Source organism: Hemibagrus wyckioides, linkage group LG06 (assembly GCF_019097595.1).
Source record: "Hemibagrus wyckioides isolate EC202008001 linkage group LG06, SWU_Hwy_1.0, whole genome shotgun sequence".
Lineage (NCBI taxonomy): Eukaryota > Metazoa > Chordata > Actinopteri > Siluriformes > Bagridae > Hemibagrus > Hemibagrus wyckioides.
Window position 1 is genome coordinate 10,813,813 of NC_080715.1, and position 18,505 is coordinate 10,832,317.

Genomic DNA, 18,505 nt, shown 5'->3' on the forward strand with positions numbered 1-18,505 from the left:
TCTGTGGTGAGTGTCCTTTCTCAGGGACATTTCTCAATGTTAAATGTAATAGTAAGTGGTTGAAAAAATCATGAGGTGGTGCTTATTATCAAATAAAAAATGTTGGTGGCTACAAATGGCTGTGGGATAAGAAAAATAAAACTGTTGTTATAGTAACATTACCAGCTTCTGGGTGGTGACAGTAACTCCACTTCACATCGAGCTGAATCACACAATCCTGTATATTCACGTAAAAGCACACGAAACACCCAGGTGCTTTATTCCTGTTCGTATTCCAATAGTTTCTCACATTAAAAATACAGATCTGTCATAAAAACAGAAAGATTTAACAGCTTTTGCTTTATTCTAATTGTTTCACATTCATTGTAACGTTGCTGTTAAAAGCAGAAGAACTTCTGCTTCGGTAAGGCGATAATAATAATAATGATAATAAAAACTAGGGCTGCACAATTCATCTTATTTAATTGTGATTATGATCTTTGGTTTTCCTCAAGTAATTAAAAAATCTGTGATAATACCATTGAGGATAAAATTGAGTGTAACTGATTTTACATTTAGTATCACTAAAAGGCAGTATTATTTTGATTTATACATTTCCATCCATCCATTCATCCATCCATCCATCCAGCCATTCATCCATACATGCATCCATACATGCATCTATTCACCCATCCATCCATCCATCCATCCGGCCATTCATACATCCATCCATTTATCCATTAAACCATCTATCTATCCATCCATCCATCCATCCTTCTGTCCATCCATCCATCCATCCAGCCATTCATCCATTCACCCATTCATCCATTTATCCATTAAACTGTCCATCCATCCATCCATTTATCCATCCATTTATTCATCCTTCCATCCATTCAACCATCCATCCGTTTATCCATCCATCCATCCGGCTAGCCATCCATACATGTATCCATTCACCCATCCATCCATTTATCCATTAAACCATCCGTCCATCCATCTGTCCATCCTTCCGTCCATCCATCCACCCATTCTCCCATCCATCCATTTATCCATTAAAACGTCCGTCCATCCGTCCATCCATCCAGCCAGCCATCCATCCATCCATTCACCCATCCATTTATCCATTTATCCATTTATCCATTAAAACGTCCATCCATCCGTCCATCCATCCATCCATCCATCCATCCGTAGCCTATTCCAGGAGACTCAGGGCACAAGGCAAGGTACACTCTAACACAATACAGACAATTTACAGATGCCAATCAGCCTACAATGCATGTCTTTGGACTGGGGGAGGAGACCAGAGTACTTGGAGTGAACCCCTGAGGCACAGGGAAGAAAAAAAACAACTAACACTTTATTTGCAGTAATCTGCAAATAAAGTGGCTAATTATTACAGTGTCAACAAACTATCAATAACATTGTTTAAACTATCGTCGGTGTCATTATGAGCAACGTATCCTTAATGAATCATATAAGACGATCTTCATGTAGAATTCTACAGATGTTTCACTTCTGCTCCTGATGTGCTCCTGATGTGTTACTGAGATTATCTCGGTCGTTTATTAATCGTTTCAGTCTAGAGGAATGTGAATAATTCTGCTAAATAATCATGATTAATCTTTTTCCATGACAAAATATTAAACTAGGCAGTGGGCAGTGGAAAGTGCCTCAGTCTTTAGTGCTTGTCATTAATAAGAGCTTTAATTTCTGACACTTTTAAAGAGCAATCTGCTTCCTGCAGGCAGATTACTTAGTGAAGCAAGACTTCTCCCACACGGTTTGGAATTTTATCCAGTGGCTAATTCCCCATGACGATTACCTAGGGAAGAGAAAAAAGGGCTGTCACTTAGATCAGAACACAATCCTTCCTATCTCTTACAGTAGGGAAGGTAAATCTCAAGATATGGCCGAGGGCCGTCTATTCTTTCCTGGATGGAGGAAAGACAGTGTGTGTGTGTGTGTGTGTGTGTGTGTGTGGAGCAGTTGGGGAGAGGTTGGTATGAGCATTATTCAAATCTCAGATGAGGCTTTGAATTTTGTAAAGGAGCCGTTTGTAGGATTAAGACTTTAAAGGCTCCAGATCATCAAAGTGTTTTAATGTCACTGCTCTGTAAGGGGGGTGAGTGTGTCGAGTGGTTTGCTAAACATCGCAGCACACCTCCTTCCCCGTGCTAATTTAAAGATCTTTCTTTTTTCATTATTTATTTTATTGCCATCTTTTCGTATATATGCCTCGTCATTGAGCCGTGCGCTCTAATTGATTCTGCCTTCCTTTTCACTCTTTGCATACAAATATCCCAGAGTGAGTCACTTTTCTGCTCTTCTAATGCCTTTCAATTGATGCTTAATCTGCCAGTTTACACATTCAGAGTTCGTGGTTAATTATATAATCTATGTAACTGTTCAGAAACGATCAGCTCTCAGTCGTTCGAATGTATGCGATGAATTAGATTACAGCTGTGTTGATTTTGCATTCGTTCGGTTTAAAAGGGTGGATGTGATACGTGGCTCTGCGTAGAGAGAATCACATCACGTGGTTTTTAAACAATTCACATTTATATTATGCTTTACATCGACGTTTTTACATGTATTACATGTGTTTCTGTGCCAATGTTAGTGCACGTGTTTAACTTTTCAAATGGGATTGTTTTCCTCATGTAGCAGACTTTAATATAGTAAATATAGTGCATGTGTTTTTATTTTCACAACTTCACCTGATTTTCTTGCGGTTTTATCTAAAAGATTCATTCAATTTCATATATGATTTATTTTTCACATATGATGATTTTTTCAACTCTTTTATAATCACCTGTGTTTTTTTTGTTTTTTTTTTTAAAATTGTCCTTTCACTTATATTTCATATTCGATTGTTTTATTTCTCACATTTATTTTTTTTCTCCCAGATAATTCATTTATTTTCATGTTTTCTCATGAATCAAAGTTACTTAATTTTCACGTGTGATTTTATCCGTGGTGAGTTGTTTTCACGTGATTTTTCAGGATTCATTTATTTCCCATGTGATTTTTGTTTTACATTGAATTTATTCAAAGAAATTTTTCCCACATGCTTGGTTTATTTTCACATGTGATTGTTCTACATGATTCATTTATTTACCACACAACTCTTTCACATCAGTTTCCTCTTTTGATTTTTCAACACAATTCATTTCATTTCACGGTTTCACAATCACTTGAGTTCAAATACACATTTTAAAGGCACAAGATTGACAAAATTCTCATCCACGTTTTTCACCTGATCACATAACCTGTACGGATAAAACTCCTTTCCTTTAGGTTTAGGTATCTGAGAGCTTCATTAATATACAACACAGCACACTATGAAATATTTGGGTGTAGTTCTGCTTTTTTAATACTGCTCATGATTTTCAAAGCCGGCTGTCCAACTCCATCTTGACCATGAAGGACTTCAGAATTAAGCGATTCAAGCAGCACAAGGGGACTATGGGGAATGTGGCACAAAGCCTTGCCTCTTTCTGGAGGATAGAGGGGAACAGTGTGACGTCTCTAGGGATTTAGAGACAGAATGTGGACAATGTTTAGCAGTACAATACTCAGAGACACAGTGAGACGGGGCATATGAAGGGTATCTATGGAATCCAATTAGCACTTAATTAAAACCAAGGGCATGTAAAATACACCGATGTATCAGGATAACACACATGCATTGTATAGGGAATGAAGTGGATATTGAGAATGAGCTGCTATCATGTTTGTCTTATGTGACTCAGACTGTTTTGTTACTGCTGTGTGTTATTTATGGGGCACCTAAAATTGCCAAACTGAAACACTATAGAAACAAATAATGGCAAAAAATAAGGAGAATTCAACAGTAAATAAAAATCTTGCCTAATGTCATATATCACAGGGAAGGTTATAGATTAAGAAAACTCAATTATGGGTACACTTAAGGCTAAATTAAATGTTTTTTTGGGGGGTGATATTTATCATGTTAATGATAATTTTTTGTTGAAAAAGATATAATGAAAAAGCAAAGAATAAAAAAAAAACAAGATCCATTTATTTATTTCAGTAAGTGTTATTAGAAAAAAAAAGAATAAAAAGGCAATAGTACAAATGTAAATCACAGCAGAAATCAAAATGTATATATTGTAGATATACATTACTACATACAGTATAAGATAATTGCACATCATGCTACTCCATGCAACATATCGCACATCACATTGGTTTACCTTTTCTTATTTCTTCTCATTAATATTCATGCTTTTTATTAACTTGATTCTTGAATTTAGTTTATTTCCATGCACTGACTGGAGGAGTGGCCTCATTTCACTGCAGGTTGTATACTGTGTATGTAACTTGAATATTGAATCTAAATACATACAGTACACAGTAAATATTAACACTAAGTACAGCATCATACATGTCCTAAATCAGTATGCATTAGAAGACATGCCTGAATCAATTACTGTTTAAGAGAATCTTTCAAGATCCTCAAAAATGTTTCGACCTGAAACATTCTGAAGAAGGCTTTATTATTGCCACACTTCACATTACAGTATAGACTCTTTTTCTTCGTATATCCCAGCTTTGGAGGTTGGGAGTCAGAGCACAGGGTCAGCCATGGTACGGCTCCCTGGAGCAGAGAGGGTTGGGGGCCTTGCTCAAGGGCCCAATAGGGGCAGCTTTATAGTGCTGAGGCTTAAACATCAACCCAGAGCCTAAACCACTTGAGCCACCGCTGCCCCAGTCTACACTATAGTCAATGAATGTGACAGTCATGTGTGGTTCACTTAGTAGCTTTATGTTTTGCTTTTGGGTTTTGATTTTGTATGTTTTATGTTTTAGTGTGTTTGGAGGTTTTCTATTGCTATTTGACTCTGGGAGTCAAGTAAAGAAGTTGTACTTGGAAAAAGTACCACTAATGCAAATGTTCTACTAGACCTTTGTTCTCAGTGTCCCCTTCCACTGCTCATACCTTAAGCCCGACATCCTTTTGTCACGATTACATTATTTATAATAAACTATGCAAAATATTCACATTTGATTCACTTCTCATTTTTTTTCCACAGTGAAAAACACAATGGGCCTCATTTATCAAACTGGATATGAATGAATTCACTTGTAAATCATTTCTCGGAGTATTCAAACAAGAAATGTGCTATTAATGAAAATCTGGTTAGTTCTGAGAAGAGCTTGAATCCTTTGAGAGCTCTTAAGGGGGTGCAAGCTTACATATAAGAGATTCACTAATGTGAAGCACTTTTGATAGTCTCATTGAATTATACGCACTTTATTCATTTGAAGAACTTGAAAGAAAGCAGTTCTTAAACGCACACAAAACGCACAAATCAAGACAAATAAAGGTTGACTAGTCTGCTCATCCTACACAGGGTCACATGGAGCTTGGAGTTTATGCCAGGGGGCTCGGGGCATGGGGGCATGGGGGCATGGGACACCTTGAAGTACACACAAACACACACACAAACACACTATGGATAATTTAGAGATGCCAATCAGCTTCCAACATCTTTGGACTCCCAGAATACCTGGTAGAAACCCCCCAAAGCATGTGGAGAACAATCTCTTCTCACACACACACACACTGGGCAGAGGTGGGAATCAATCCTCCATTTCTACCCACTAAGTCACTGTGCCCCTGCTTGCTATTTATTTAGAACAAAATTAATAGTTAAGAATGGGAAGATTTAGCGAGTGGCTGTGCTAACTAGAAAACTGTCGTGATTGAATTTCATTACTGGAAGATTAAACACACCTAGCTTTTTTCTTACTGTTTTTAGTCATCAATTTGTTGTTTTCAGCACCAAACATTGCATTTTATGGACTGAGGGTCACTAGATCTAAATGCTCTGAACACACGTTGCAGCTACTCTTGTCTTTATCAGCATACGTATGAAGAAAATCAGCATTACTGACTATTCCCTTTTGCTTACGAAAAACATTTACACACTTACTAGACAAACTTATGATAAAAAGAGCAGTGTTTTAGTTATCATAGCTACATGATGATTGTTCTACTTGGGCATTATGATGAAGTTAATGGCTGCAGCTGAAAGGTTATTAAAATGCATTGCATTGATAAAAAGCTCTGATAATTATATCACTGCTGTGTAGTAATGGCAGTTTTGAGATGCATAAGAAAAAAAAAATCACAAGCTCTTCTTAACAATTGGATTTGTCAGACGTAAACGATGTCCATTTTAAAGACATTCCTCTATTTTGCTTTGAGACTCCACAAGCCATTAGATCCTAATATTTCATAGGTTTACCTCAGGCAAGTTTGTAGATTAGAGAAACTCAGTCATGGGTAATTTTAAGCTCAGTTGCATGTCTTGGGGTTTGATCATTCATCATGCTGGTGAATAAAAGAACAATTCCTTTGTAAATGTACTTATTTATTAAACCGTGTTTTTCAATAAGCAATCAGTCTTTTGTGGTCGAACGCTTATATGAGCCTCTGTTAGTCACTGGTGTTTAATCTTTTTCGTTTTTTTCTTGTGTTCACTCTTGTTTCTCAGAAGACAGCATCGTTGCATCACTATATTTACCTCAGTCCTTTATTTGAAAAGAAGAAAAGGTTGGGTTTTTTTTATTTTTTTATTCATATTTCTGTGGTAGTCATTTAATAAGCTATTCTGTAGAACTGCAGATGCACAGTATTGCATGAGGCCACTGATGGAGATGAGGCTGAATCACCTCCTCTGAATCAAACACGCAATCAAGCACCCAGATGCCATTGTGAAAACCAGAGTGTAATCAAAACCTTTCTGTGTTTGACACGTGGAGCTCAGGTGAACCGTGATCAGGGGCTGCTATTCCACTTTATTGATAATTATGTTTTTATATCTTGCGTGTAATTCTTAGTGAAAGGGTTTAATTTGTCATTCTGGGACAAATGAATTGTCTTTAAATTCATTTGCGATCACAGATAGTATGTCAAGGTGGATGGCCAAAGATATGTCAGGACTTCTCTCTAACAACTTGCAACAAAAAGCACTAAATCGATTCCAAGGGGAACAACATTGATCACAGTCCAGCCTTCCTGCTAACAATATGGCACTGATCTTAATTACTTCAGGCACATTATTCCAAGTGAAATTAACAGACGTGTGACTTGAGCTTGTATTTTCGCATAAAAAAACATCTTAGGTTTTTTAAGAAGAGAAATGCTTCTTTCTTTCTTCTTTTTTCTTTTTCTTTTCATACAACAAAGTCATTACAAACATCTCTGTTCGCCGTTTGTACAATCTCATTTTACTTTTACTGTAATAGCAGCAATATCAGAAGTAAGGAATAACACACAACAGGGCATGCTGTTACCCTAGACGAGAATTTCTTTGGTTCGTTGAGATATAAAAATTGTCACAAAGGAGAAATTGAGTCAGACAAAAAAAAAAAAAAAAAAGAGCTTTTTTCTGAGATTAAAGTAGTCAAAACTGAGAAAAGGACACAATTCCACCACATTCGAGGTGACTGTCGGCTGTTATCATTACTAACATTTTAAGAACTATTTCTAAACCATTTTTCGATTTAAAGAATTATAACTTTTCTTTCAGACGTAAACAGCTAGCTGTAATAATCTAGTGCCTGGCAAAAGGGGTTACATGGAACAGATCCCCTCACTGACAGGGTTTGGCATACAATACATTAGTATAGACTGGATAAAAAGACACAAGTTTAACTGATGGGGATGTGGCTTTGCATGGCTCTGCACTAGGAGGATGGAAAATCTACATAAGTAATGAGCAACAAGACACACCTGAGCATAGTTTGCCCCATATAATAATGTAATAAGCTCTCTTTCTTCATCTCTGTCTCCGAACTAAAACGGAGCATGCGTGTATATGTGCTTATCAGTAGAGCAAAATAGAAAGCGGTAAAGTGAGCAGGAAAGCTGCCAAGGTGTTTGTTTTAAATGGTCTGATGTTATTGACAGGCTGCTTTGCAACAGACAGGAGCCTAAAATTATTCATGAATTCAAAAAGATGCTAAGACAAACCCAGACAAGCATTAGCCCAGTTACTGATGTGTACATGTGGGTGTGGAATATGTTTAGGTATGTTTGGGAAGGGTACCAATATATGGGCTTCATAACACATTCATATGCGTTACATTAAGCATTTATAAAACTGAGGATTTAGGAAAGGCTTATGTCAAAACTCAGCAGGTGACATTACAGGATTTATGCACATAGGTGTGGAGAGAAATGGGCTGTAGGTCATAACACATTTATAAATAATACATAAATCTTTAGAAAATTCATGTCCTATCTTGTGAGGTGACATCAGAGTTTTGTGCGATGTCTCTGATAAGAGTGGAGCCCAAAAGCCCCCTTATATTTGATTTAGAATGTACTATGAACTGGAGCACTTTTTCCCTCCTTATGTGTCTGTGAAGATTCTCAGTCATCCTGGTGCGCTTATCTAGAAGTTGAGTCATTTCAACTAGACGTCTTTCTAGTTTTTCACTAGAAAAGCACTTGAAAGCAACACCTATGGATTCCCCCATCCACTCTCACATTCGCTGATCGTTCAATCTCCTCTTACTCTCCTTCTCTGGGGTGGTTACATCCTTACTCCTAACACCTCCTCCCATTCTCATCTCCCCTTGTTCCCTTAACAAGTCCACCCAGGGATGGAAGGGTCCTTGACCCTGGAGGACACAAATTCATGGAATCATGCCAACTACCTTCAGACTGAAGAAGCTGCTCGGATGAGTAGTGACACATTTCGATGTAACTAAAAAGAAGTCCAGTTGACATTGACTCAACTTCCATAAAATAATGCAATTTTTTAACATGATTGAAAATGTCTTGGTAAGTCACTTTCTATTGTTTTTAGAGACGGGCATATTTTAAGGACCAAGGGCTTTGTACTTTCTCTGTAGCATATTTAAATCTTAACCTTAAGCCATAAAAAACAAGTGGCTGGTGAGGGAGTTATTATTATTTATAGCTGCTATAATGTAAGTGATAACGGGAAGTTTTTTGACTAATATTCCACAACATTAACATTAACTATAAATGGATAAAAAAATCATTTTTGTAAAAATTGTAATCGCTAAGCAAAGATCAAAACACTTCAGGGTGTTGTGTAAAACATTCAACATTTGGTTAGTAACTGTAACTCTGCTTTGCATCGGGCTGCATTACACCACTGTGTCTTTGATTATTGTCCCATCACAGCATGGAGCCTAGTGTTTTTCTTCTTACACATTTGCTTAAAAGTTTCAAATAAATTGTGTCTAAGTTCCACTGTTGGTCTTTCTGTGTGGTTGTGTGGAAGAGATAGACCCCTGTTGTCCTGCTTGCTGTTTCTGCACATAAGCACTTTGCTGACTTTCTGCTTACTCTTTCTGAGCTGTTTTGTGTGTGTGTGTGTGTGTGTGTGTGTATTGTGCATGTGTGATTGTGATCCCACCGCTCCTTGTGTTTGCGTTCCGGCCTGCTGAAAGCTCAGTTCCACTGTTGAACGCTCCCCAACGTCTTAAAAAGGATTTTCAAAGGTTTTAGTCACGAGCAGCCCAAACACAGAAACGCAGACACACACACACACACACACACACCTGCGTTGCACCGATTGTGGCGACTGCTGCTTAGAAATTTTGCTTTCATCCCTGGTTTCTCTGTCTAGGTTGCACAGTGTTAGCAGTAATATTTCAGGGCTTATTTATTTGCTTTAATATTTTGTCATTTCAGCATCAGTGACAGCCTTAGTCGCTCCTTTTTTGTAGATCAGTTTAAATCAGCAAGACATCGTATCCCATTTTTTTCCCCCCATGAACACACTTGTCATTTTCTTCATGTTAATCGAACTGAATAGTATGTGGGATAATGTTTAATTGATTAGGACCTACACTGGTGAGAGATTCTTCGACGCTCACCGATGATGAGTTCAGCATTCAGCTTTAGCTGTTGGCTTTATTACTGCAGTTCCCAAGAATTTCTTTTTCCTTTTTTTCATTTATGTTAATGGGGCATTCTCGGCATTTAATAATGCACAGACTTTGCATGTAGGCTGCACTGCACGGACACTGTACTACTATATTGTGCATGTGTACGGCTCTTAAAGTCGTCTGTAGGAGCTCATTTGTGGATTAATATAAGCAAGTTGTATTGTCTTTGGCAGAGCTGGGCAATTTAAAAATGTGATAAATATTTTAGTGAAGAATCTTGTTTGATACACAGGTTTGTTGTTAGAACAATTTGTCGTGATGAAAGATGACACATTCAATTGAACTCATTAAAAATAAAAAGATGGGTTAAACAGTAGCAGGCAGCAGTAGATAATCATATTCAATCAGTGTCATGGTGTATAACACAAAATATGAGCTAGGAGATCTAGCTATGGAACAGTCAGCAAGTCTCATTTTAAATCTAGAAAGAATCCTGTCAAAATGGTTGGACCCTGGACACTAAACTTCAATCCTTTCCCTTTAGATTTTATTTTAGCAACATTTTCTTTAGCAAATTGATTCATTCATTCATTTTCAGTAAGCACTTCCTGGTTATGGATCTGGAGTCTATCCCAAATACACCGGCTGTAAGGTAGGAATGGGATGCTGGTCCTTTACCGAGCACCACACATACATAAACACACAGACATGCATAGTTTCACACTTAGGGGCAATTTAGCTTATCTAATCTATCTACATGCATATATTTGGGAGGTGTGAGGCACACAGGCGGTAACCTGAGCTCAGGATCGAACCATGGACCCTGGAGCTGTAAGGCGGCAACGCTACCCGCTAATTCACCATCCCACTGCTAATGTTTCCATTTGTAACACAGTATGCATGATTTCTACTTAATACTAGCTAGAGGTTTTTTTTTAAACAAACTCTTTTGTTAATCTTCCTGGAGAATTCCTGAAAAATGTGTTGCACTTTATTTTGGCTATTTAATGCTTTAGGTAGACATATATAAGGTTAAAAAAGGACTTTTTTTGTCATACAAACATGAGTTTGCCCATGCTGATTTTTTACCTTGAACATGTGCTAAGCCCCACCTCCATTGTAATGCCTAAGCGCAGTTTGTTGCTGTCTCCGGGAAGAGATACTGTAGATATTACTGCAGGCAAACCGTTTAGATTTAGCAAGACGCGTCAAATTCCAGAAATACAGAAATAATGTTGAAACAAAATGTCAGTACTGTTAAATATTTTGATTGCCCATCTTTGCCTGAAGACCCCAAGAGCATTCACTGCTGATTCATTTTCATAATGCTGGTAATCACACACGATATCCCAGTTGTAAACCAATCAATCCTGTCACTTTGCCATGGCCAGGACCTCGGCACTGTAGAAAGGATCACATATTTCTATTTATCCTCCATTTAAAACCTTTATCTGTCCTCAATGAAAACAAATGTGTATGGTGTAGTAGTGCATAGATGACATGACATGCAGATAATACTTTGACTGGAAAACTATATAAAGTAATAACAATAATTTTGTAGTAATTCCATCGCTCAATAGAAATGGACAAAATAACAGCCTTCTGATTTGAAGCACAAATTTTAAAGCCCTGTCATTTATTATTAATACTCACAATATAAATAGTTTAGGTCCTATTAATATTTCATGACTGCAAGGCAAAAGATTTGAGTGATTGCTGGTAAACCTAATGACAGTGTCCTGAGGCTAACACACTGCTGGTAATAATTATAAATAAATATGCAGAATTTTATGCACATGTTTGAATTTGCCAGGTGTATATACAGTATATTGCAGAGTTTAGGCATGGTGGCTTAGGAGTTGACATGTTTGCCTCACACCTTCAGGGTTGGGGGTTGATTTCACCTCTAGCCTGTGGTTAGGAAGTTTGCTTCTTCTCCCCATGCTTCAGGGGTTTCCTCCTGGTTTCATCCCCAGTCCAAAGACATGTGTTGTAGGCGGATTAGCTACTCAGATTTGTCCGTAGTGTGTCAGTGATTGTGTGTGTGCAATTCTGCCTTGTGTTTGGTTGGCACCCTGTCCAGAGTGTCTTCCTCTTTATTCCCCAAGTCTCCTGGAATATTATTAACTAAAAAATAGACGCCTGTGAAGGAATGGCTATTTATAGCTGCTGTATAATACAAGATAACAGGAGATGTTCTCCAACATTGAACACAACTGTTATGAACGGATACCCCATATTGTGCTCTTTCTTACATGAAGAATCTGCATTAATGAATTGCTAGTAGCATCAATTTATTGATGCGCATAATGTGTAGGCAAGTATATTGCTGCAAAAGGCTTCTCTTTGCATTTTCCAATGTTTTCACAAGGAGAGATGCACAGGGCCAGAGCACAGCATCAGCATATTTAGCTTCCTGGAGGTGAGGAGATGGTGAAAGGCCCAGTCATGGTAGGACAGGACTGTATAGCATTAGTTCCCCCTCTGGCTGCAGGATCAATTCCTACAACCTCCAGATGCTGTTGGTTATAGATGCAGGTCATTAAAGGAACAATCCAGAGATTTTCAACTTTAATTTCTACATCTGTGAGTACCATTAATGCACGACAATTAAGACACATTTCCCTGTACAGAGAAAGGAAAACCAGTTTACTTACATTTTGCTTATAACTGACATCTAAGAGCACTTTTTTACATTCGTACACAATCATGACTACTTAAGTTATTTGCACGATAAGCTACTTGTACAGTAATATTAAAATCTGTGTTCCTCATGCTTTAAGAGATCAGACCTCAGCACAGCTTACATAAGACTTCTCTCTCATCCTAAAGCTTCTATTGTTAGAGTAATGGCTGTTGAATTCCTGTGATTATAGTCACATTACCGAAACTGCCCTTGGATTTGGATTCTAAATGAGCAGCTAGCAAACGTTTGTGTCCTCAGTATAGTGAAATGTCAAAATGAATGACTCTGATAATCACACACATACAGTATGTCATAGACGGATAGCTAAATGTGAACATTTTAAAGGCTTAAAAAAAATGATCACTTTGTACTGTTCGATATGACAAAAAGTTAAGAACAAGTATGTTTGTCTTTCATAATTTAGTGAATTTATTCGCGGTGTAATATATAACATCTCAATTCTGAATCCTTGAGCCTCAGCCATCTATGGTCCAAGTCCAAGGCAGTAAAATTGACCATGTTGTGTGGGTGGGATTGCATACTCTCTTACCTGTCAATCACAGTGACCGTATCCAATCATGAGCGTCTGTGAGCTCATTTATGCAGAACAGGGTAGATAGCATTTTCTTCTGTACCAGTACCCCAGTGCCTCCTCAGTACCATGATATATTGTGTATCTACACTGTATTTAGATATGAATATATGTTTACAAATACTGCTTAGTTCATACTGTTCATACGCTCTCTCTCTCTCTCTCTCTCTCTCTCTCTCTATTACCCACTGATGCACATTGGATCATTGCTTCGGTACTCCATTTGGCCATAAATAAAAGCACTTTATTCTCCCCCTCTCTTAAACAAATTGTTTTATGGTAAGTGATATACAGATCCACACCTCCATCTCAGTGTCTCTTCACGACCTGGCTATCTGATCAGGGCTCAGGCCAGAATGTATGGAGGTTAGACTCTTAAGGCTAGAGAAAGCCTAGCAAGAAGTATTAGCTTTTATATATCATTAAACATTTATGATGGGAGAGATATGTGCTGAGTCTCCTTTTGCTGAACTTCACGATGTGTCTCACCTGCGTGTCTCACTGCTGTAGCTTCATGTCAAATGAGACATCAGATCTGTGACTGAGGAACACACATCAAGTGTTTGCTCGAACATTTCATCAGTCGATTACGGAAGAAACGGTATGCAGAGTACTCGGTTTTGACTTGATTTGTATTGTTCTTAAGGAGTGTGTTCTGAAAGGAACAAATGATGTGATGGATGTATACTGTGACTCTCACACTGATTTCTTAATGACGGCACTTGATAAAGTGTTTCTGCATATCACTGATGACAAATATCAAATGTCTCTCTCTGCGAATTGCCAATGCAGATTTACAAGTGGGTACTAGACAGTTCTGGTTCTGAAGGCTTTGTGCTCTGGGCAGATTTGTGGTTTTCTGGCTATAACACAGACACCTATGGTGTTAGAGTGCTCAGGTTTTTCAGAAAGGCCCTAGGAAAGAACACAGTAAATGCAGGCTGTATACTGTATTCCACGTAAACAGAGCAGTAACTGTAAGAAAAACACCCCAAAGTTCATAAATATAATTGATAAAAACTCGTTATAAGTCTTTCAAGGACCCTAGAGGTATAGAGTGGTTTTTAAAGAGGCTTTGAGTACAGGATTAGCACATTCACTTCCTTCAGATATGTCTATACTACTGCTTTTACAGCCACAAACAAAGGAACTTGAAATCAAACAACCGACCCCGGTGCACTGATGCAAGCAGCTCTGTGATATTTGCTCCATTTGCAGGCAGAGGATTGTTTCAACACAGGAGCTTTGGTGTTTGTGTATGAACTCAAACCCCGAAAGATGTTTTATGAAAGGAGCTTTTTTTTTCTGCTTTGTTTTTTCATTTGCAGCCAGCTTTAAGATTGGCACTATGTATAAGAAAGTCCATCTGATCTCTTCCAAAATAAATGTACTGAATTAGTGTAATGGCTTTTAAATTGCTCTATAGTCCATATTGATGAATGAATTTGGGCTACAGAGCTTCGAAGGTTATTTAAATCACCATAAGCTAGCTACGGAGTAGTTATGCTGCCTCACAGCTCCAGGGTTCAGTTCTGAACCGAAATCAGGTTATCGTCTGAGTTTTGTGAATGCGTGGGTTTCCTTCCATCTCCCCCAAAAAAAAGCATGCTGGTAGGTGGATTAGCTAGTAGTTGTTAACGAGTGTGCAGATGTGTGTGCATGGATTCGCATCCTGTCTGGAGTTTATTCACATCTTGCTCCCAGTGTTCCTGGGGTAGGCTCCAGATCTGGTACAACCCTGGCCAGGATAAAACTCTTACTGAAGATGAGCTAAAGATATGATTTGTTCGGTCTGCATGAAGTGCATAGTAAATACCTCTCAGGTATTTGATTTGCATTTGGATTGGGTTTGAGGTGTCCACGCCTCTGACACTTTTTGTTGGCTGCATCATAAAGGAACACTGTTGCCAGATTGGACTGCTCGAATCCACTCTTTATTGTTTTTTTACACTGGAATTTAAAATGATTTTGGTCTGTCCTTGGTTGATATTTTTTGACATCACATTTTGATGTGTGTTATGATTTGGTTTTTAAACCTAATTTATAGAAAAGGCAGTCATGTCATCTCAAGACCTGGTGAATAGCCTGCTAAGTGTCTGATAATATCATTATATTTTTATATTTTTTCTATTATTTATTGTTTTGTGTAAGACTTGCAAAGTAAGAATTTCACTGTATCACCTAAACCGCTGTGTTTTTTCTGAGCACAAGCCAATAAACCCCTTGAATCTTGAATAGCTGAATTAGGCATGCGAGTATATTAAAAATCAGACAGTGTTCTCCACAAGCATGGCACTGAGAACCAATGTACCAAATAAATGCAAAGATTCTTTACTTGCTAGTTTTCCCGGCAGGAAACCCACGTGATCTATTTAGGAGCATGATAATATTGCAGTTATGCAGGACCATTTGTTCTCAGAACCAGAGTTCAGGATCCTGTCTGATTGCTGGAGTTACTCTATATTTTTGCCAATAGAGGGCAGTCCGTCCTCATTTTACACGCGTTCTTCTGCAGCTTTTCGAACATTCCTGTGCTTATCCCAGGATTCACAACATGCTCATACTGAGTGTTCTGTCATTACACTTAATACTGTTTGTCTTTGCTCTGTATACTGTAAAGATTTAGCAGCGTACTATCCTAGAAGACGATGTGATCTGTACCAAGTCTGGTTCCTCATGTTGGCTCAGTGTGATTTTTCTCGCCACTGTAGCTTCTGGCTTGCTCAGTGGGTGAATCTGGATTTCTTGTTAAAAACGCTATACAAGTAAAATTCGACTGAATTGATATTGGATATCCTTTTGTAGTTAATTGTGGGTAAAAGGAAGTCTGTTCTCCACTGTTCTCCAAATAAACACAAAGCTGGCTTGATATGTATATATCTTCATAGAATTATACAAAATATAAAACTTATTTACATGTATATTTACATGATTTAACAGAAACCCTTATTCAGAATGCTTCATAGCATTGGAAAAATATACCCTCATACTAGTATAAGTAGGTCAGGGTTCTAAACATGCCATAAAGCTAAAACCAAGCATATCTGTGTGCATGTTATAATAGTGTAGACCTGCTTAATTACTCAGTAGAGAGGTAAGATAGAGAGCTCTTTAAAGGTTCAGTCCATTACCTGCATGCAAGTACAGAGAGGAATCTCGGTGCATGTCTGCCTTGCATTTTGATGGATGGTGGGTCAAGCCGAACCATGTAAGAAGCGATACAAAGCAGGGTGTGATGAACGCTTTCATGTAGGTGGGGGCTGGCCTGTTCTTTTTAACTTTGCACGCAAGCATCAGTGTTTTCAGTCTGATATAGGCAGCTATAGGATGCCTGTGGAGTGAACACTGCAATAAGAACTTGGATAGATGGAAAACAAGCAGTGCAGCTGCAGTCTGGATCGGTTCCCGAGGCTTGATGGCTCACAGGAGAAGACTTGCCAGGAACAAGTTGCAGAAGTTCAATCTTGACATTGAACAGCATATAAATCAATTGATTAAGCACTGTTTGCTCTGTCATCAGAAAATCTTACTCCAGTATTTACTGCGTCCAACATTTTGATTCCATTTCGAGTATTTGTATTTAATTGTGTTCTTAAATTAAAAAGCAGATTTTTGCCTAATCTTTTTCTAGCTCTAGAAGATGTCTAATTTTAGCTCACCGTATGAAAGACGCCGTGTAAAAATAGCAGCATTAGATGGCAGTGTGCCGTCAGAGGCAGGACTGAGGTGTCATTTCTCACACAGCTGATAGTGTTCACTCATTATTGCTGTCTGTCTGAAACTCACCCTTATCTATATTTTATCCGTTGGCCATCCGTTCGGCTAGGACAGCAGTCGTTTTGGGTATCGTTGATTTTAACATCTGATCAAAGAAAGGGAATCTAGTTCGATTTAATATGTGCTCTTGTTACTGTGGTGCTCCATGAATTCTCCTAACAGACGCTGTAGTGTAGATAAAATAAAAATACTTTAAACAGAAATAAGAACAAGGGAATTCTCCTATCGATGTACCATTATAGGAAATCCATGTATTTAACTTTAATTTATCCTGTCAGGTCAGGCGGATCTAGAAGAAGAATCTAGATCGAGAAAGAAAGAAAGAAAGAAAGAAAGAAAGAAAGAAAGAAAGAAAGAAAGAAAGAAAGAAAGAAAGAAAGAAAGAAAGAAAGAAAGAAAGAAAGAAAGAAAGAAAGAAAGAAAGAAAGAAAGAAAGAAAGAGAAAGAAAGAAAGGCTTTAGCATTTTGTCTTTTTATGTCTACGGAGGAGGAGGAGGAGAGGGGGTTATCATCGCGTTGTTATTCCATCTGTCCATCTGGTCATGATATCTCAAGAATGAGTACTTAAATGTTTGTAGGATTTCTATGGATTTATCACTGTAACCTTTAGATGAACTGATTCAAACAAGGTCAAATGTCTGAAATACACTTTTCGTTCATTTCTTTAACCTTCCTTCATGTTTGAAGTATATTTGAAGCTTATTTCTGGCATACAAATTAATAACAAGAAGGATTATCCTTGGTTGGTTGTAGAGGTTACCTGTCAGTAAAATTCTATCAGCTTGTTAGACTTTTTTTCCCCTCAATCTAAGTTCTATTTACTGTATCTACAGTACAAATGCAATTACCATCATTTTAGAAGCTCACTTATAATGGAAGTGTAATGGCAGTTATTGAAATCTATCGTTAAACATAATATAATATAATATAATATAATATAATATAATATAATATAATATAATATAATATAATATAATATAATATAATATAATATAATATAATATAATATAATATAATATAATATAATATAATATAATATAATATAATGCATCCTTTTGGAGGTAAGACTACATTTTTAGAGGAAACAGTTTATTATTTCCAACCCAAACATATACAGTACAAACATAAAGTCCGCAAACTCTTTGGAAAAAATCTATACTTAACTTTTTAATGTATTGCTGTAGTGTTTAGAGATTAAGTATGACTCCTATCAGTCTCATCTGTATACCTTTACTGATGAAGCATAAATGTTTCTTGACAAAATTCAATAACTGCCTGAAGACATATATTATAATTGAGTATTTCCCCCCCCCTTCTTTCGCACAGGGGAATGTGTCAAAATAATTGTCTATATGATACAGAGATGCTGGAGGGGAAAACTGTCAGTCAGAATAACAGCTCACATTATAACATCAAATATGAATGAAGTATAATAAAGCACATGAATCTCTGTCGGTTTTATATTTGTTGATGCTTTAATGAAAAATCTTCGTTGACGCAAACAGTCAGTAAACAAAACACTTGCTTTTGCGTTTCGGATCGATAATGATTAGCGTTCATTTACAGTACAG

The 18,505-nt window shown here is 37.5% G+C and overlaps 1 protein-coding gene across 8 annotated transcripts in view; it reads left to right on the forward strand.

The window, feature by feature from the left end:
• The window catches only part of pcbp3 (poly(rC) binding protein 3), a 72,600-nt gene that overhangs the window by 7,610 nt on the left and 46,485 nt on the right, over positions 1 to 18,505 (forward strand). The gene's annotated exons all lie outside the window — the stretch shown is intronic.